We start from the raw sequence: 21,450 nt of genomic DNA, 5'->3' as shown, positions 1-21,450 counted from the left end.
TGTTGTGTAGCCCTGCTGGGAGCGGGGCTGTAGCGGTCCCCGGCGGCAGTCTTGGCCCCGGCAGCGCTGCTCCGGCCGCCTACGGGCTCAGCGAGAGCAATGTTCGCCAGGCGGGCTCCGCGTGGGGCTGGAGAACCGCTGGGGACCGCGGCGAGCCCAGAAGCTCGCGCTCGGTCCCGCAGAGCGGCGAGTGGCGAGGCGGCAGCGCCCGCCCAGCAGAGGCTGCTGTGGCAGCGCTGTCCCTGCGGCGGCTGTTCCACCGAGCAAACGGAGTCCTTCCTGCCCCGGCCGTCTGCTTGACTTTCCCTGGTCGATTTTTCAGGGGAACTGCCCGCTGCCCGCCGCCTCCGTGTCTCACTGGGTCCCCGTGTCCTCGGGGATGGCGACAGTTACTGGTTCCGTTGCGACCCTGGCCTGTCCGGGTCCCGTTCCCAGCGCAGGTGTCAGGGCAGCTCACTCCGCTCATCTGCTGCTCTGCGGGAAACCTCGCGAGCAGTTCCGCGGGAAGTGGCCCCGCGCGGGCAGCAGGGGGCGCTCGCTGGCCCGACCCGGCCAGCACGGGTGGTGCCGGGGCGCGCGGCCCGGACCGTGAGGGAGGTGCGGCTGAGGAAAGGAAGGAGGAGAGCAGACAAGTGCAGGTTTGTGGTTTCGATGAACTGGGGCACACTGTTAACTAATGGTGAGACTTCACTGTGGTTTTTATTCTGGGCACATGCTGGTGATGGTGGCTTGCGCTGAACTGTACCTGCTCAAAGACTTCTTCCAAGTACTTTGCTATACTTCTTTGATCTGGACTTGAAGACTGCGACTTATTGTTTCTGTGGATAACCTGTGTATGCTTATCTTAAGTTTAAATTGTCCTGTTTGTATATATGTGTTTAGGAGAAAGTAGTCCTTTTTTCTTTTTTTTCTTTTAATTCTGGTCTGTTGATGTACATACACACCGATAGTGCAAATAGCCCTGGATGTTATAATGAATGGATATAAAGGACAAAGTTGTCTTAAAAATGTCTTACACAGACTGTTGACTTCAGTAGGACGAACTCCTGCAGTGCCTCCGTGGTGGAACATGAGGAATAATAGATGTTTGGCTTTTTTAGTTATTTATGCCTGAGAATTTTTGATCCAGGAAGAGGTCTTTCTGACATTCCCTGCAGATGTTACCCAGTGGTCCCTGTACTTCTATCAGCAGTCCAGGTTTTATTCCGTTAGATAACTTAGGAGTTAGTTCATGTGCATGTAATGGTATGGAATTTTTCTCTCTTACTGTTAAATAGCTTTACCCATGGCCTTTTTTCCCTAAAACCCCACTGCCTTAAGTTTCTCATTGTTCTACTGATGAAAATGTTTGGTAATGGTGTCACAATAGTTTCTGTTCTGAGTGGAGGACAGAGGAAATTGAATTCTGCACCGACAGTTACATTCCCATTTTTCACCTTTCTTTGCAACCACCTCACAGTTCCGTAGGCATGTGTAAACCACTTTTTGCAATTTGCTAAGTGTCCTAAAGACTAACTTCTAAGTAATCTTGGACACTCTGATTGGTTAATACTAGTTAATAACAAGTTTGCTAAAAAAAGCCAGCTCGGGTAGTATTAAAAGATGCTTTAAACCTCTATTGTACCCAGTTCTGGAGATGGATTAGCAGACTGATCTGTATTTAATAAATGAAATGTCTGAATTCTATGAAAAAAAGAATAGCATGGACTTTCATTCATGATACTACCTTTCATTCAAGGATTCTCTTTGCAGAGGGGAATACTAGAGATACTGGACGTCCTTTGATTAAAGTTGTCCTATTTCTGGCTTACTTTGCAGCCTATACCCTTTCACTGATCTCAGTCCCCTTGATGCTTCCTGTTTTAAACACTTAAATTTTTCATTTGCTGCTTCTGTTTGTTTTGAGAGAAGAAAAGCATACGTGTAAGCAGCAGCTGGAGAAGAAAAAGGCAAAATCTCTTTAGGAAGATAGAAAATTACAAAAGTAAAATTTCACACTGAAAGACTAAATGGAAAACAATAGATATTTATTTTTGATATAAAATGTCAGCTAGAGCTCCTGTACAGTCATTCTTTAGATGGTTGTGATTTTTTTTTTGTAAGCCCACTTCCATAAACAACAACTTTTTTTTACTGTAGGTGCTGCTGTATTATTGCTTAATTGTACTTATTTCTGGTAGATGTTCTTTAGCAGGAAGCTTGGGGGGTTTTTTTCAATGCTTTCTGGTAAGCACATAAGGGGCCTCAGTCCCAGCCCAGGTGGTGCGAGAGTGACTGCCAGAGTGGCTCCTGGATGGTCAGACAGGGAAATTTCCTTAACATACTCTATAAATAAACAATTTTATCAAAAGATCAGGCTATAGCATTTTACCTTTAATAGCTAAAAATGATAGAACAAGCCACAGCAAAAGGCACAAAGAAACAAGGAGCTGACCGCTACCATTCTTTCCAATCCTGGTGAAGCCTACCATCCAAATATGACTGTAAAAGACTGATGACTTCTAAGCTTACCAATACAAATACACAACAGCTATAGATGCGGACAATATTTAGTTATTTTTCAAGAGTTCCTGTTTAGTCCTGACAAACAAGATTTGGCCACAACAATCCACGAATCTCATCTTGGCAATGCAACACGGTGTGCCTGGAGGTTGACTCAGTGGGCGTAGGGCCACAGCAGTCTGTGCTGCAGTACATCGAATCACCCAGGACTGGCTCCTTCCACAGTCAACCTGTCTGATCTAATTTAATTACCTTACCTTGGTGTCTTTGCTAAGTAATTAATAAACTTTACCTTGTGCAAGGACCAGTTCAGAAGCCCCTATGAGGTAGGGTATAACAGCTCAAGTGGAGCACTATGCTGTACTATTCACATGGCCTCTAGTTGTTTTGAAGAGACACCTCAACCTGCAAAACACTGTGTGAATGCATCCAATAGTTGGCAGGCCACTTAGCTTTGTCATAAAGACAACATCTATGTAGTGAGATGAGCACAACAGAAAAAGAACACTGAAAAAGAAAAAACGTGGTAGACAAAGGTAAGTCTGTTTTTGTGAAGGATGAAAAGGGACTTCAGCAATGCTGCAGACCCTAACACTGCACATGGGTAGATTCCAAGAAATTCCTCCAAACTGTCATTATGCTCAACACTACCCTTGTGTGAGATACTGTGCCTAAAGGGCATAAAAACACAGCTGAGCCAGTCAGCTGATAGCAAGCCCTCTGGCTGTGTAAGAAAGGAGATGGGATGCAACAGTAGACTGGGATTTGAGTCAACTCCTCTGCTGATGTGCCCAGCATCCTGTTCCAGCGGAACACCTCTCGACACTGCCCTAAAAGCATACAATCTAACGGACTAAGTGAGCTCTGGGTATTTCACCACTAAAACTTGGCTTCCTGATGACCAGTTTACATGCACAGTTCACATGCCTGAGAGCAAGAATGAACTCAGTTTGGGAGGACTGCATTACAATGTCTCTACAGCAGCAGGACGGATGTAACATTTCTGCAAGGCATTCAAATATTACAGAATGGATGGTAAAAAACAGATGTGGCTGTGGCCATTTCTGGGAAACAAAAGTGTGAACAACCAGCTATTTTTAATTTATCGAGTTCCATTCCAGTCTAAGCTGCTACAGACTGTGTCGATATTTGTGTCCTTTTTTGATCTCTTCCCTCACTCAACTTATGCTTATGTGCTGAAAAAATCTGAGCACATGATTACCCCATCCAGGCAACATGCCTTTGAAATGGCTTTTTAATCTAGACTCTCCACTCCCTGACAGACTGAATTTTGCAGTATGTCTGTATTCGCTGTCTAGACACTTGAATATGCTAACCTCTAATTTAGCTCTCCTTTACTGACCCATGAATTTCCTCCCTGCTGTGGGTCTTCTGGCTAAACTGGAAATGCAACACACTCATTCTGCCCTATACCCTGCTGGTGCAACTGCATTCATACAGATCTGACCAGTGAAGTATGTACATGTTCCTCATTTACAGAAATGAGGAATCCTTACGCTAAAAGTTTTGTAGCACTCTCCTAACCCTGGTCCCTTCTTTGTGGTCTCCAAACTCAAAGACCAGCATAGTCCTTTCCTGAAAGGGATACATCTGCAGAGACAAGGACATGATCTTGTAAGCAGAAATAAAGAATTTCATACCCAGTTATGCAGACAGAAAACAATGGAAGAGTCTGACTGAAATATGAAAGGGAATGCAACATACAGATGTATCCCAAAAGCAGCCATACTGCCTCAAATCCCAAGGTCCACCTAACCCAATATTGCCCTAGTATGGGGGAAAAAAGGAGATAAATGTTTAGAGCAGTGGGCAACATCCTCTCACAATTCCTGGAAGTCTGATGCAAGGCACTTTCTCTACAGCCTTGTGGATTTTTCTCTGTGACTAGTTTTTGAATAAATGGCATTTGCAGCATTCAGACAGAGATGTAATCAATGTACACAGACTAGAACTCACAAAAGCCATGCTGTATATCCACTTTTAGATAGTATGTTTGCATCACAAACCACTTCCATATGCCTGAAGCATAAAAGATTTGCTATCTCTGTCAGTTTCTAGAGATGGCTTAAGAGGCAAATTAGCATTTAAAGCAATTGCTTTAAAGTCTTGTAGAGGGACAGTTCACACAAAGACTGAGTAATGGCTCCTGTTCCAAGCTGAAATTCAGTATCAGGTCTGTACAGTTGTATAATACCCTAGCATTGTATGTAACCCTATAATGCAGGATTCTGCACTTCTGATTTCAGAATATCCTTAAACTCGTTGTCTCTGCCCCCTCGCTGCACACCTATGCTTCTCTATCCCACAGCAAGTACCACAGTATACCATACAGCATGCCCCATACAGTAAGAACAGAAGTATAAAGTTTGACTGCTTGTAATTTAGACAGTATGATTCTTCCACTTGTGTACCAGCACATCAGTTTACAACTCCTGCATCACAGTCTATGACTTGCTGTCAGTTCAGTGAGACTACAGCAATTCTAATGCGTCCCACATGTGTTGTGTTTTTCCCCTCAAATTAATATGCTCAAATTGATTTCCCTCACTTTAGGGTGATAGATGTTCAAAACTTATGTAACTAAGAATTTTATTCTCTACCTAGTTTGTTTACATTATCATAACACATACATCACTAGAGAAAGAGAGTACCACCAGACTCCTTAACCTGAACATTCATATGTAGATTCACACTCTCAGGCTATCACAAAATAAAAGTACCTGAATAAGATAAAATGCAACCACGTAAGTAAGGATTGCACACAGTTTAACTCCTACTGTGCACATCTTGATTCTGGTTGAGATAAAGACTGTGATTTTCGTGAAAGAGCCACAAGATAACCAATTTCGTTTGGAAGTCAGTATCCAAGCCAAAGCCGAGGTGTTGAAGTTAAAGAATTAATTAAATTCTTTTAAGGATCAGGACGTCTGAGACTCTGCTGTGGGAAACCTGGGGTGGAGCCTGTGAGGAAATCTGGTTTGACTGTGTCAGTGCGGGGGTGCAGCTGCAAAGGGGCCTTGGTTCCAGCTCAAGTAGTGTGACATTAATCTATCAAATAAGGATACAATTTAGGACTTCTCGTGATGGAAAGATTTATTCACAGATCACCTTCTGCTTTGCTTTTTACTAGATTTGCTTTCCCAAGCAAAGTCTTACTAAAGGGTTGATAAAGGCTACATTTGAAATAACTAGGGACAGAAGATCTTGGATCTGCAGAAGCAGCTCTGGAGTGCAGCAGAAGTGTATCCACACCACTCTCATTCACCTAACTAGTTGTGCAAAAACTAACACCACAGTATGCAACTTACACTTTGTTTACCTCTCTTCGGGAAAGCTTTTCCTTTCTAATGCTTGACCACAATTAACTTTTCTAGTCATTAACAAGGCCAAAAAGAGGAGTGTCTAAGCTACTCATTCCCTTTCAGGTAACCATACAGGAGGTGTCAAAATCTGATGTGTTTTTAATGTCTGTTTATGAATGATATCTTTAATCCCAGAGCCTAATGCTAGTTACCTGAGTGCCTATTTGTGCCTTATAATAAAACACTAAAGTTCTACAGAACCTAATGATTTTGCCGGGGAGATAGATTAATCAACAATCGTCGTTTCAGGTCTTAGAATGAAATAACTGATAAATATTTTAAATATTTATTTAGAAATCTTTTAAGAAGTTGTCTCTAGTCCCCTTTCTCTAGTTAAGATTATATATATGTGATCTATAACCTTTAAGAGATTTAGAGTAAAAACTAAGGTCATGCCTTTAATATCAGGTTGCCTCAAAACATTTCAAATTGAACATCTCAAAAATTGAGGTATGAGAATAGCTTTTCACTCTTACACATATGTGATATGAATTTGTACATGTATCTGCATGTGTGTGTACAAGACAGGTCTTAACTGCACTTGTGCATAGCAGCATTGGCTACAAGCAGATAAGAAGGGGGAAAAGCTGATGTGATCACAATAATTCTCAAACTTTTACATACCATTTGCAATCTTTTGCATCCCCCTTTTCTCCTTGGTGTTTGATTTACTAACTTCACCCACCAGCCTGGTGTATTTGGACAGAAAATAAGCTTACTCTTGTGCTTACTCCCAACACCTACACAGTTCTTGTTTCAAGGCACTGAAAATACTGCAGAGTGAACTCCTGTGCATGGTTCATACTTCTGAACCTTGTGGCAGTTGGAATTTCCAGCTGTTGCCAGTGCAGTTGGGTGGGAAAAGCAAAGCTGGGGATATATTAACTGGCTGTTAGTGGAAATCCTGACAAGCAGATACCTTTGCACATAATTACATTAAAATAAGCTACTTGAATGCTTATATTCTTATGAGAGCACTCCTACATGACAAGCAGTTGATATTTTATGTGTATTGGTTCTACTGTGAAGTCTGCGGGGGAAAAAAAAAGATTTAAAGGTGAAGCAGTATTTATTAATACTGTAGGAATAATAATCTGCTTTTAGGAGTGAAAAACATGACACATAACCTTTTGAGTGGCTTGGTATGCTGTTCAGTATCCTCAAACCTCACATAAACATTGCTAAGATTATAAAAATATAAATTAAGGGAACAACCTGATTCTGTGTTTTTCCCCGCTCTTCCCCCTGCCTCCACAGAAAAACCTCCACCGAAAAATACTTTGTCCTCTAATATACCACATTGAACCATATCAAGTATTTTTTCAAACTCTCAATACTTCTGTGTTGAAATTTAAGAAATTTACACAAAGGATAATTAAGCTGTGAAATTTCTTGGATTTAAGTACATTGCAGAATAATTCATGGGAATTTTGAGCAACTAAATAGCTTGAGTTTTTAGTACATATTTAATTACTTAAATTATATGGTGTTTGTTCTGTCATGAGTATCACCTTCTAAGTGTGAATGTCTTAGTCAAATATGTAACCTTTAGTCAGCTTGGAGGCATTTGATGTTTATATTTTTAGTAAGGATTTGTGGTAATGAGGTGGAGCTGTTGAAAGTAGATATGAACAGTAAAGTGTGATCGAACTGAGTTTGCTGTTGAGCTTAAAATATGGAGAGAAAAGAAGTATTTCTGTTGTATGGCTGGAAATAGCTCTGCAGGGAGAGCAGTGTGGAAGGGTCTAGGTGGTGAGGCTGCACCTGCGTGGCCTGGGACATGGCCAAAACCCTAAATCCTCAACTCTAGAAATTGCTGTCATCTTGAGGCCGCACTCTCTTCCACCCTCTGCAGGGTCACTGCGGATTTGGGTGCTGGTATTTGTTGAGGGAAACGCCTTCTCTTCCTTCTGGGATCTGCTGAGTGTGTTTCTGGGCTCAGGGCAGAGCACACAGTCCCCAGTGAGTCCTTGCTGCAGCTTGTGTGACCTACTCATGCAGCCCACAGCACCTGCAGACTTTGCTGGGAAGGGGCTGGGAGGTGGCAATGACAGGGGAGGTGGCCTTGGCATGGAAATGCCTCTCTTGTCCTGTTCCTGGATTGCTGTGTGTTTGTTCTCTCTCCATTGCCTGTGCTTCCTCCTTTGCCATTCCTACATGCTCACGAACAGAGGAAAAATAATTTTCTTTGTAATTTAGCACCTGGGAATCCTATCCCTGATAAACTTTAGCATTTCCAGGAAGTCATAGGTACTTCTCTTTAAAATATAATGAGTTTGTCTTTGTTTTCTCCTTCTCTAATTGGCGCTTTCCATTCTAATAAACCAACACCCACAAACTATGCAGCCACATGATCTTTTCAGGTAATACAAATCGTCATTTCCAGTTCAATAGACTCAGTTAATTGTGCAAACCTGCAACACACCCATAAAGTAGCTATCAGGTTTGTTATGCAATGATGAATCATGAAGGAAATGTGGAGTGTAATTAAATATAGTGATGCAAAGATAGTAGTATGAAGCCAAAATCAAAGTATAAGTGATAATCATCTGTATTAAATGTTTGTTTCTGCATGTTGTTTTCAGAAATTACTTAAATTATAAGTTATCTGGCTGCTGCACACATGCTTGGCATATGTTTTGACAAGTTAAAAAATGATCTGCAAACCTGTAAATAAGCTGAACCAAATCTGCTATCAAAATAGTCTTTTGAGGAAGGAAAGGTATGTGGCTCAATCTCAGACTTGGCATGCAGGCACTTTCTAATTCTGGTGTGATTTCCCAGGTATTCTGGTCTTGTTGGAACCAATAGTTTCAAAGTAAAGCCTTCATGAAGCTTTTGTTAGTAAATGATTTCTAGTAATACAGGCCTTTTTTCCAAGTTACTTTACTTTTCCACACTCTAGCAGGGAAAGATGCCGTCTGTATATTGATGGAGAACTTTAGGCTTACATAGAGGACAGGTTTTTTGCTGATAGGTTAATGATTTCTCTTAAATACTCTTTTTATAACTTTGAAAATAAGCATCACACACAGAAATGCTCACATGTGGAGACCTGGCGGCACATTACTCTGTAAATATATTATTTTGTCTTTTTCCCAAGCTGCTCGCTGTATACGCAAGTATTTACTTATTTACTTGCCTAACATACACAACTAATGCTGATTCTAACCTCTGGCACAGTTGTGGTAAGTATGTTAAGAATCGTTTTTCTTGTCTGTCAGATGGTACTGTGTTCCAGTGCAGCAGCTGACAGCAGTTCAGCAGCATTGTCTCCTGAGTCAGGTGGCTGGCTCCCAAAAGGCAGCCCACATTTCAATGGAAAAGAAAGATAATCCAGAAAGATGTGTAGTGAAAGTAACATCCTTTCTGAATCTTGTGTGTGCGTGTGAATATCAAGACAGTGCACTAACTGAAGTTCTGAATATGAGTCTTTTGTTTGACTGTGAATCCAATTCCATTTGTGTGTGGGAATAAACATAACATGAGAAATGCCCTTATGGGTCAGTCCATCTAGGCCAGTAATCGAACTCCTGTCGGAGCAATAGGAAAGTCTACTTTGAGGAAAGCTTGCAAGCCTAGTTGCTTTTGTGGTCCAGTCCTCCTGTGCTCCCTCAGGAGCCACAGCTGTCCCTGCCTGGTCCTGTATTTTCTGGCTACAGATGAGTTTTTCCATGCATTTGTCTGGTCCCATTTTGAACCTGCTGAGAGTGGCTGCCTCCACAGCTGCTGGTGGTGGTAGCAGGATCTGTGAGTTTCCTGCTCACAAGTGTAAAGAAATGTTTTCTTTTATCCGCTCTAACCCAATTTGCTGCTATTTTCTTCAGGAGCCCCTGCTTCTCCAATTACAGGATCTGGCTTGTTTAACGTCTTTATGAGTTTTGTTAACCTGGCTCATAATCCTTCCAGTCTCCTGTATCCTTTCTCTGCTCCTGATGGAAATTGCAGCCCTGTTGGTCTCTCCTCACAAGCTCCTGTTCCTTTCATTTTTGGCTGCTGCCCCAACTTGAGCCACTGGTGTAGGGCTGTTGGGCATGACTTGGCTGTCTCTTTTCTGAGTTGTAACCGCTAGTTCTCAGTTCAGCATTGCATGGGCCTGACTTACGTTGATTTTCCATAGAGGCATTAGCTTGTGTTATCTGCACTGAAGCTCCTCTGCTTCCTAAAGCAAGCAGAGGCCATAGGAGTTACTTTCTCTGCAATGTAGAGTAGTCAATGTATTGACTTTAAAATGTTAACACCGCTCCTATCAAGTTGATGTACACTGATAGTTTTGATGTATATTTTGCTTTTACAGAAATTTCTCTGAGAAATGGCAACAGCCATTGCTTTTTTGTAATTATTGTGTTATTGGTTGGAAGGAAAGAAAATTAATTTATTTACTTTTTTGTTCAACTCCTTCAAGTATAAAAGTATATACCTCTGCTAGAGGGAGCAGCCAGCTGATTACTTTGAAGTACAGTGCGTTAGGATGCTGTTCCCTCTGCTGGGGTGGAGCACCAGGGCTTCTCAAGTGCTGAGCGGGACCATGGCTGCCAGATTTCAACAGTCAGCAAGTCAGATGTTTTCAGACTTTTTAGTTTTCTTTCTGGGCAAATTTCCAGGAGTTGGTGGAGGATAGGTTTTATGATTTAAGGCTTGGAGGTTCTTAGAATGAGTTGATTATGGGTTATTTTAAAACAAACACACAGTCTAAGGAACGCGTGGCTTTAAGCAGTGTGTGTTTCAGTGAAGTCACCAACAAAGGTGCCCCTTCAGGGCAGTGTGAGCTCATGGTGGCTCTGAGGGACTGGTCCAGCATGACCTGTGTCTCCATGTCCAAGGAAGGAGGAGGAGGAAGAGGGCCTGGAGTATGGAAGCCAATCATCAGCCTATTATCTGTGACAGATCACTAGAGCCAACTGCTGAATCCCTAACAGATGGTGGACAAAAGGTGAAGGTTTCTCTGCCCCATTTCTAATGTGTTTTATTTCCATGTTTGCTAGTGGCTTCTGTTGGAAGCAGTACACAGACACCTTACACATGGAGTTGTGTAAGGTGTTCTGTATTATATAAAACAAATCATGTTTGTTGTAAACCAAAATTTATAGTAGAACATTAGAACACATTGCCAGGTAGGGTTAAACTGGTTTTTGAGTAGGCAACCCTACTGTAGGGTACTCAAGAAGAATAATATTGGCAAGCGTCCCAGGGATAGTGCCTTCCCTACCTGTTTGCTTGCTAAGGAATTGCTGGTGGTACCTGGCACATCTCCTAGTGCCCTTCAATACATGCTTTGAAATTGCCATGCATAGTTAGGACAAATTAGACTCAGCCTAGTTAAATGAGCTTATTTTAAGCTTTCCCTTTGACTCTCTGATGTTGCATGGATAGCGGAAGTCTCCACCTGTATTGGTCTGTAATTCACTTCAATACCAGGTGGCTGGGCCAGACTGGAGCAGGGCTTTGCATCTTGCCTCAGAGCTCCAGGATGCTGTGATTCTCCAGGTATTTTTGCTATATGGCATTTTCAGAAGCCACTTTGCTTGTTTTAAAATGGAGATGCCTAAGAATATTCTATGCCATAAAAATTATGTTAAGCGTATTTAATAACTTTAATTTACAGTTTCTTGGAAATTACTGCAACTGTTCCATTGCTATCTGTACTTGAGAGAAGCTGGAGCAGCTTGCTTGTACATCAGATTCTGGTGGCTTGCATTTATTTTGTAAAGAAGATATCAACAAGGTTATTTGACAAGCAAGTGAGCAGGAAGAAGTGTCACGAGAGTCATTATTTCTTGGTGTCAAAGTGAAAGGGTTGACTTGATAGTTTGTCCTGATAGCTGAGTAACTCTGAGTCACCTGAAGTAAGACTTGACTGCTGTAGTCAAGGTAGCTGGGATATCCCAGTCTGTGATCTTTTTTGTTGTCCTTGAAATCCTTTTCCCCTTGGGTGGGGGTGGGGAAGCAGTCTGTCAGGACTTTCCTCACATTACCATTAATCCACGTGGAATTCCTTCAGGGATGGCTTACACAGCTGGAGTACATCTACCATCTGCCCAAAGTTCTGTAGAAATTAGCACATGCCACAGGAGTCGTGGTAGTATTGTCTCACAGTAGAAGTTGTGGCTTCATCTGCACTGCTATGTCTGGTAGTCTCCAGAGCAGGAACTGAAAACGAGGTATTTGCTGTTCATGGTGTCTGCTTATGAGAGATTTTTTGCGACACCCTGGGGAATGCTTTGGAACGAAAAAGAATGGACTCCAGTGCTGCTTGTGGATGCAGTTACCTGCAGAGTGGAAAAGTGCTGGGCATCCTTCATCTTGCACCAAGGAATTCGAGCAGAAAAGGTGACATGGGATCTGTCTTTGCATGCACCTCCAGGCATCCTTATTGCTGAGAAGTTTTAAGGAGTAAACTGATGAGAGAATGAGAGCACAACATTGCAGGAGGATTTCTAAGCAAAAGGCAGAAAGCTGTTTGAAGCGTAGGGCATGCTGTGTTGAAGGTGAGAAGTCAAGGGCGAACAAAAGGAATGAGGAGGCAAGTAGGAGTCAGATGAGAGCAGGGGTTTGAGAAGATGAGTATGCCACTATGAAAGTTAGAAAACTAAAGGAGGAAGTTGTCAGAAGAATTTCTGTGGTTGAAAAGACCATTTTATCAGCAGCAGCTGGATGTGTGTAAAGGGGAGGACTTCCTCACAGTGAAGCAGTCTAGCATTAAAACCAGCAGCTCAGAGGGGTTGTGCAGTCCCTGCGCAACTTGGAGGGTTTCAAGACCAGACTGAATCAAGCCCTGAGCAACTTGGTCTGACCTAATAGCTGGTGATCCTTCCTGGAGAAGGATGTTGGACTAGAGACCTCCTGAGGTCTCTCCCACTGTAAATTGTCATACAATCCAATTTGTTCTAAGCACAAGAAAACAGAAAGCTTTAGGAGCACCTTTGACCAACCTGCTCAAATTCCATTTTTCCAGATGTGACCCAACCCAGAATACATGTGCATTGTTTGCTTCTATGATAGTTAAAACCAGCACAATGTTTAACTTTTCCAAAGTTCCCTTTTAAAAATGCTAGCATGATGAATTGCATGTATTATTGTAAGGGGTTTTTTATGGCAGATGAAGCTCTCTTAAAATTTCTTCCCAAATATAGGAAGATGATATCTTCCCAAATAAGGAGCTAAGGGCAGAAAGTCCTGAACAGCTGCTGTGTTTAAAGACAATGAGTTTCCCAACTGCCAGACCCAGCTGCTGATAATGTGTCCCAGGAATTTGTTTGAACACTTAGTTTAACTTTTAATTTTTTTTAGTCAGCTAGCTGTGGCATGGCTGAAGAAATGTTTATAAACATCTCAAGTTACCACGAAGTTGCAGGATTCTCTGTCTGGAAATAAGTCTATTCAAACAGCCTGGATTTCTGCGTATGTGTAAGCCTGCAGACTCTTACTTGGACAAACAGTAGGAGAGAAAAGGACGTTGTTCACTTGGCTGTTGTTTGAGGTTGAGTCAGGAAGGGTGGAACAGAGCAAGCAGTTGGCCAAAGGTGAGAGTGCTGCTGAGCCCCTCCCGACACAGGTTGGAGGCTCTTGGCACAGCAGCCTCTGGCCCTGGGGATGCTGGGGAGACTGAGCGCTTGCAAGACACAGCCCAGCATCTGACTCAGAGTTTGGAAGGGACTGGGCTGGTTGTAGTTGCTGCAGAGCGGTGCATTAGGCATGCTCAAATGGAAAGTGAAATAAAAAGCTGTATATGAAGTGATCTTTGTTTCTAAGATGTCAAAAGAGCTGAAATGCATTCTGGCAATCTGGGAGGGAAAAGGTTAAGCCACAATACTGCATGTAGTGTCACAGTTACAACCTCACCTGGGCCTCTGGCCAACAAAGCCGGTATTTCAGGTTGGATAGGATTCAGAAGAGGCTACTCCTCTTCTTAAGTATGTTAGATCTGGCCGCTGTCTCTGAAGAAACTAGACTACAAAAAAAAAAAAAAGAGAGAAAAGCTGATCCTAGGTGTCACCTTCAATGCTGCTTTTCTGTGGAAACAGGGAAAATGCAGCTGTACTTCTTCTGTGTTTAACTGACTGAGAGAGATCATGCCATGGGAATTCTTCAAGGCTGCTGCAGATTTGGCTTAGATGGGTTCCAGGGCACTGCCAGCCTTCTGAGGACCCTCACTCCAGTTCTATCAGAGGGGGCAGTCCACAGGTGCTTTGTGTTGGTAGGAGTGCTGAGCAGTCTGCCCACAGTCTTTTGCAAAGGATTACTCCAGTCTCATACTACCTGTAACCTCGCAATTCTTACTTTCATTTGGCTAGGTTCTTGCAGTACTGTGTATTTAAAGCACCATTATAGGTAGTTAGAGAAATTTCCTTCAGTACAGTAAGCCTTTGTGGGTAGGAGGGCAGCTTGTATCTTACCTGTAGTGAAGCTGTTCTCTAAAACTCACATTAGAGAATTTCTTAAGTACTGAAATTTCCAGTTATGATTGATCCTGTCTCACCAGCAGTCCTCTCCTGTGGTCACCTATTGATTGTCCTTGCTGAAAGATTAATTTTTCCCAGTGGTAAAACTACTACCTCAGACATTGGCCCAGGTTATGAAGTGGGAGCTGTTAAGAGGCTCTGATGTAAGTGGTGGTTGTGATTTTTCCATATCAGAGAGAGGCATTGGAGCCAAGGGGATCACCTAGAGTACAGTGGGTGAAAGTGATGGGGAATTGCACAAAGGAAGTTTGATAACCAGGTTAGCTCTCTCTCTGTGAGGAAAAAAAACAACTTAGTATTTGCTGAATTCTAACATAAACATTTATGTTATCTATTACATGTAGGGCTTTTTTTTTTTTTTTTTACATCCTTCTTTAAGGAAGTTGGTATTGAGACCTCCCTTAGGCAAGACACAGAAATAGATGTATTCTTTTTTTTTGTCCAGAATATCTACTCCTGTATTGCTACTAGCAATGGAGAGACTACCTCTTTCTGTTCTTATGCAATTACTGCCATTATTCCTTGTGGTGCTGTTAGGAATTTAGAGCAGTTACTTGCATTGAGCTCAGCACAAAACTTCTGGAGTTGTCACAGCAGGCAGTTCAAGTTTGCTTTGCAGCTTTCCCTTGCTGTGATGAATGTGCTAAATTTCAGAAATGTCCTTACGTCGTGGACTCTTTTGTAGTTAGTCTTCCACAGAATCAGTAAGGTGATTTTCATCACTCCAGCCTCTGCTTGCCAGGTGTTTCTTATCATACCAAAATATGTGCAGTGCTTGCCATGTGCAAACTTGTGTCTGAGTGTGTTAATCAGAAGAAAAGGAAAAAACCCTTTGTGGCTGATTCCTCTGCTTAGAATGCTGAAAGCTGGAACGCTTACTGAGCCACTAGTGGTTCTGGTGACAAACCATTTCTGCTTCTTACTGAGCTAAGAGACTAAGGAAATGGAGAAGTTCTGTAAGGAATAATCAGTGTGAGGTTAATGTTGTTTTGTTGAAAGTTGACATGGCAAGGTGTGCTTCTAATATTTGCCTCCTCCAACGCTTCCTAAATTGCATCCATGCCTATAAAGGACCCGCAGTGCAAAGATCCTGAGCTGATTTTTATGAAGCTGAAACACTGTCAGGCTAACTGTCTGCATCCTTAAGGATAAGAAAATGGAAGTTCACAAAGCTGCTGTTGAGGAAGAGAAATAGATTTACACAAACACGAAGAAAAATTGGAGATGATCAGTGATGGAGAGCCTAGAGTTGCCCTGTTTGAGCAGGAGGCGATGCAAATGACCCAATGTGTACTGATCAGAGGAGAATTCATAGGTCAGCTGTTTGCCCTTCTTCCTTGTTAGTCTGCTCCCACAGCCTTGTCACAAACACCAGATTTGAGGGCTTTGTAGAAGCTGTAGCTTCACTCATGCCACTGAGAGGATGTTGAGAACCACTGACGTCTCAGCCAAGATGTCACTGTCTGTCTGAAAGAGTATGTGCAGTGCTCTAGTGAGGGTGCTTTGTTCAGTAGGGTAAGAAACTGAGATTTTTACCCATTAATATTTGTTCTTTTTTTTATTTAAGCTTCTTGACCACTCTCATGTAACTGTATAAATTGTAGAAGCTAGAGGAGCATTAATCCAGGTTTGCAGTCCAAATATGCACAATTTCCCAGCTGCATAGATAACAGCAGGTTCTTTTTCTTGACTGAACATGCTAATTCCTTTTATTTCCACGGCAAATCTAAGAGATCTCTGCCTGTGTTGTTGAAAAGGTAACTCTCTGGGCTTACTGGAGCTGGTGAGTAAAACAGTGCAGCTTGCCTTGCATCCTGGTCTTGTAGGCTTTCAAGTATGTAGCTTTAAAATAAGTAAGTGCATGTTTATGTTCGAATTCAGCAAATACTAAGGTGTTTTCTGCCAGGCATCTTTTATGAAAGCTGCTTGCAATTTTGAGTTAAATTTTTAGTAATTAGAAGTTTAAAATCTCATTATGTTTTGTATGGAGAAGAAAAGAGGAGTATTCTTGGGTCCAGAGAAGGCTTTTTTTGCTTTTGGCAGACTAACCATGAAAGGAGGAAGAAGATGCTTCTCCACTTCGAAGTGCAAGTGGTAAGTCATTTGCCATCTGCAATATACCTTGAATTCTACATTCGGTTTGGAACTGGAGCTGAATAGGAAGAATAATTGGAAAGAAAGAAGCTGGGGTAGAATTAACAATTCTTTGCTAATATTTGTGGGTTTGAAGCAGTGGTAGAAGCAGCTTCAGCTTCTACTGTTAATCCACAATGCCTACTACTTGAAGAAGCAGCTTTCGGAAACATCTCTCAAGGTGGTAGATTTTGAAGTTTGCCTTTCTACAGAAGGAGTGTCTAAGCCAGTGAAGGCTGCGTAATTGGAAAAGTGCTGTTTGTAATTTGGTGGATTTCATGAGGGATTGGAAATTAATTCTGCAGATGCAAAGCATCTACAGGAAACATAAGACTAGACTGCTTGACTTAGACACTCTAAATGTCTTCAGGTGAAGATTAGCTGGATAAATATCCAATGCAGAATACATCTGTTTTAATGGACAGAGGTATGTAAACACAGAGGAGCACAGATCAGGAGCACTAGTTGATTGGGGTACACATTGCTCCAATGTCATTGACAGGATCTGTTAGGGCTGTAGCCAGCATCACAGATGTGCTTGTATTATGTGCTCAGTTTGGGAGACACTGGCTTTTCATGGAAGAACATGTGGAGGAGGGTTACACAAACCTGTAGGAGATGCCAAGTTTCTTTTGTTGTGACTCACGAAGGCAGTGGCAGCCTGTACTTGCTGCTCCCTGACTAATGCAGGGGTTATTCCAGAGCGTTCAAAGAATATTGGAGGTTACTAGTTCAAAGTTTTTATGCATTACATCATTTTGTTGCAATGACTGACTCATTTGGTCAGTTTATTTGGTAAGTAGGCAGTGGTAAGTGAGGGAACTATAACAGGGTATACCTGCATTGGTTCAGCTGACAACACAGTTTACTCTCTGTTCTAATTACTTATTGATAAGATTTATCTCCTTTCCCAGAGGCAGAGGAGGATAGCAGTACTTGCAGGCAAGTCTGTGAGTCTCAAATAGAAAATCTCTTGGGCGAGGGCTTTGTGTACAGGAAGCAATATCTGTTACCTGTAAAGCAGCATGTTGTCAGTTGCATGGAAAGGGAAAAGGACAACTTAGAAGAATTAATCTTTAGGTGTAACACGCACACTCTGGGGCACATTTGTCCCTAAAAATCTCAAATTTGTCTGAGCACAGAATCGGCATAGCATTGTCCAACTAAGACAGTTAAGGACACTTCTAATGTCTTATTTTCCCCTAGCTACTGAAGTATTTAATGAGTCTGTCAGTAGCATCAGGAACAGAACGTTGCCTGTCTTAGTAAGGAACACCTGCATCATCAGGAAGACAGTTACCTGGATATATGTTGCTAAAGGATGGGATTCTCATAGGGGAAAGCATGCCTAAGGAAGTAGGAGAATGATACTATGTTGTATTCCTCCAAATAATTTATAAATATATTCAATTTCTCTTATATTCTAATTAGCTATCATATAAGTACTCAGAATGATGAAACTGAATGTTTGCAGATTTTCAGTAAGACTTTGAAAGAAATAGTATATAATACCAAGTGCTTTTTTTTTGTCTTGGGCAGAACTCTTTATGTAGAATATAGCTCCATGTTGTGAGTTTGTTCTGCATTCCCACATAGGGGACAACAGACTGTAGACATAAATAAAACCATCCAAAAAGGACTTTTATTTATTTATTTATTTAAGTAATTATAAGCTTGCCCATGATGATACTACCAGCAAATGAGTTTGCTAATGCAAGGTGGCAGATCTCAAAGGGTTCAAGACTCAGGACGGATAGCTATCTCTCTTCCATACTCCTTAATGTGTTAAATCAAGAGGAATACTCCCTATTCTGAAACAAAAAGAAACTGCCTTACTTTTAGGTTTCATTAGGACCTGATGAACTGAGTTTGATTTTGACACATAAAAGTATTCCAAATGGAAAATCTTTTTATTGCATTATGTATATTACTTGACATGTTTCTCTAGATTGCAATAAAGACAGCATCTCAGCAAAGCAACTATAGTTTGGAGCCTGTTGTACTGGGGAAATATTAGGTAATATAATATTGTTTCTAAAAGGGTTTAGGCTAATGAGCTGGAATACATTTAACTGGTGGGCTCTTTTCAGTCAGGTTAGCTTCCTTCAGATGCAATGTGGTATTAGAACTATTTTAATGTGGATTAAAGGAATTGATTTGGTTTGAACTGATATTACCAAGATGCTGCTAAGGAGTTGAAAGACTGTGGGCATTTTAGAGGCTTATCTTATCTACTTGCCTCAGGACCCATCATGCCTTTTGTTGTGTACCCATTAGCTGAAGTAGTCAAAGTCCCGGACCTCTTTAATTTGCAGTCCTTCAGCTTAGACTATGATTTAGAAAGCTACTTTCCCTGCATGATTTTAGCTTTTGTCAGTCACAAGATCTTTCTCTCAATGTGGAGAGAAATGCTGTTGCAATTGGAGCCCAAAGCTGATTAATACACGGTTATCTGTTTCTTGCGCTCTGAAAGCACTCACACAAGCAAGTTTCTCCTGCTGCAGTTTACCCCACCCCTTCTAGAAAATACCCTTTTAAAAAAAGTCTTTGTCTTCTGATTTCTGTAGTAACACAGAAGAGTGAGTCGTTTATTGCTGAAGGATTGGAACATAAGCAGTGTTTCCTTTTATGAGAGGAAAGCCCTCCCAGTTGCAAAAGTTGGGGTGAAACGATGAACATTTTTTGAGGAAGGAATATTGAAGGGTCTGCAGATAGTATTGAACACTAGTTTTGAACAGAAACATGCGCACGGATCCTGCCTGTGTGGTAACAACCCTCATGAAATGGGAGACTATTGACTATATGTTCACCTGAGGTGAAAACCTGTGTGCTGTTCTTGCAATGAGCTGTGAGAACATTTTGAAGTGTTCGCTAAAACTTATCACTAACAAATGTAAACTTTCCCTGAGTCCAGTGTCGATTTTCAGGATTTTTTTTTATTCCTTCCCTCTTCCTTTGTCAGTTGTGTGAATACCTTTATGGTTAAGAACACGTCTTTGCTGTCTAATTTTCTCTTGTTCAAGATTGTCAGGAGCTTTGGGAAACAATAGAGAAGTAGAGAAGGATGAAGAGATTTCAGTGAGACTAGGGAAGCACAAATTGTCATAACAAGGGGAACAGTGGGGAGAAGCATCCCTGTTTGATGTACAGCAGAGATCAGATGCTGTGTCCAGATTGAGAAGCAGACACCTCGAGATCCTGCTTCTCCAGTCATCCAGGTCAGAACACAGCATGATCTGTCTACCTGGTGGTGCACATACTCCTTTTCTGTCTATGGAAATGAAGCAGAGATGGAAATTAATTGCTAGCACATGCCAAACTCTTCCTTCAATGTAGGGTCAAGTCATGGCTGGAGCAAACATGCATTGAGACTGAGCCTGTTACAGACTTTGCTTAAAAAGAGTTTAAAAAAAGGCTCTTTAGGCTGCCTTGTAGACAGCATGGGAAGGAAAAAAGTGATTAATATTTGTGAAAAAGTTTTTGTGAACATTTTGTCTTTTGTATATTCTTGCTTTTATTACCTAGATGTCTAAGCAGGAAGAGAGAATTCACTGTTAACATTGTGATTGAGGATATTGCATAAATGTGGATATCAGGGAACAATCTGTGGCTTTTTCAATTGTTTGTGAAGTCTGTTTTTAATGTGGGAATGCTTGAATTGTCTGTTTTCTCCTTATAGGGACCATTGAGCTTTTTCTTCCATTAGCTAGTGGAGAGGAGTATAGATACTTTACTTTCAGCAAAGGGTGACCTAGCATATCAAATGACTGTTAAGCACTGAATGTGCTTGAAGAGGGGGAGGAAAAATAAAGAGCTTTGGTTTGGTTTGGATCATTCTCAGACTTTATTTTCTGGCTCATTTTCTGAGTTTACTCCTTAACTTGGTTTATCGGAGACATGTTCCCAAAAGCTTGCTGTCTAACCAGACACAGTGACGCAGAGGTAGGCATTGTTGCTTCAAGGCTGTGATTTTTGATGAACAAATATTTCTTGCCTAAAAGGAAGACAATAACCTAAACATGAAGCATTTTAGTAGCAACTTTGCATTATGCTTTTGTCACTAGTGCAGGAAGTGCCTGAGGGGAAGACAAGGCTTCTCATGGACTTTCCTGTTTTGTGCTTCCTGTGGTCAACTTAAAATACAGTCCCAAATTATGTTTAGAAAGTTTTTAAAGAGGCAAGGTTAGCAAGAAATTACTTTGAACTTTACATAGGTGGTTGAGAATCAGCGCTCTACATTTCTGTGTTATTGCTACCTCAGTGAAACTCCCGGCTTCTTTTTGGGAACAGGGAATTTCATTGTGAAGAGCGAACTGATAACCATTATTATTTGACAGAGCTTAAAAACTTTAGTCCCAGGCTGTGGTTGGATACGCAGGAGCTGTGCAAGCTTGATCCAACAGGCACTTCTGCCAACACTGTGCCAGAGCTGGTGCGCACAGCTGTGAACCAGCAGCTTGGAGAGCTGACCGTGGTGTTGGACCTGTGTGCTGTGAAAGAAAAACAGTGAGATGGTAGAATTTGTGTCATCGTGTACCGATTGTATATCCCTGCAGTTCTTCCCTTTGAATTTCTGCAGGTTTATGAACACACTTCTCTGCAGGTACAGACCTCGTGGGATGGGCAATGCAGAGTGAAGCATCGGATGCGTTTCTCAGGTAAGGGTGAGGGCAGTGTAGGCTCTGGTCTCGTCTTGACTGCAAGTTCTGCAGAGTCACCTGGGAGTGAAGGCCAAGCCAGTCTCGGTCTCTAGCACCGCACTGTGGTATGCAGGACTCAGTGTATTGGAACTGCTCAAGCGTTCCCTTTCCTGCTCATTCATTTTGAGTCCAATGCTTTGGGCTCTCGGTTGATGCAAACCACAAACACTAAGGGATGGCTTTTCTACAATCTGTTTAATTTCTGAAGAGCTGATTGACAAGGTGGTTGGTATTTTCTATGTCACAATGTGTACTCCAACTCACATTGCT

General features: G+C 41.8%; 1 protein-coding gene across 12 annotated transcripts in view; it reads left to right on the top strand.

Annotated features, from left to right (window-relative positions):
* The window catches only part of SLC45A1 (solute carrier family 45 member 1), a 59,196-nt gene that overhangs the window by 106 nt on the left and 37,640 nt on the right, over positions 1 to 21,450 (top strand). For 6 of the 12 annotated variants that reach the window (XM_051786397.1, XM_051786394.1, XM_051786393.1 and 3 more), the window contains exon 1: positions 4 to 638. The exons of 3 other annotated variants lie outside the window; for them this stretch is intronic. The gene's annotated coding sequence lies outside the window, so the exon portion shown is untranslated. Of the gene's footprint in view, positions 1 to 3; positions 639 to 21,083; positions 21,139 to 21,450 lie in introns of those variants that run through there. 3 more of the 12 variants (XM_051786395.1, XM_051786387.1, XM_051786379.1) reach the window with 1 other exon arrangement.

This window comes from Manacus candei, unplaced genomic scaffold (genome assembly GCF_025592945.1).
Source record: "Manacus candei isolate 608988 ecotype Guabito, Panama unplaced genomic scaffold, ASM2559294v1 h1tg000022l, whole genome shotgun sequence".
Lineage (NCBI taxonomy): Eukaryota > Metazoa > Chordata > Aves > Passeriformes > Pipridae > Manacus > Manacus candei.
Note: the sequence above shows the minus strand (reverse complement) of the source record. Positions and strands in the feature narration are given on the sequence as shown.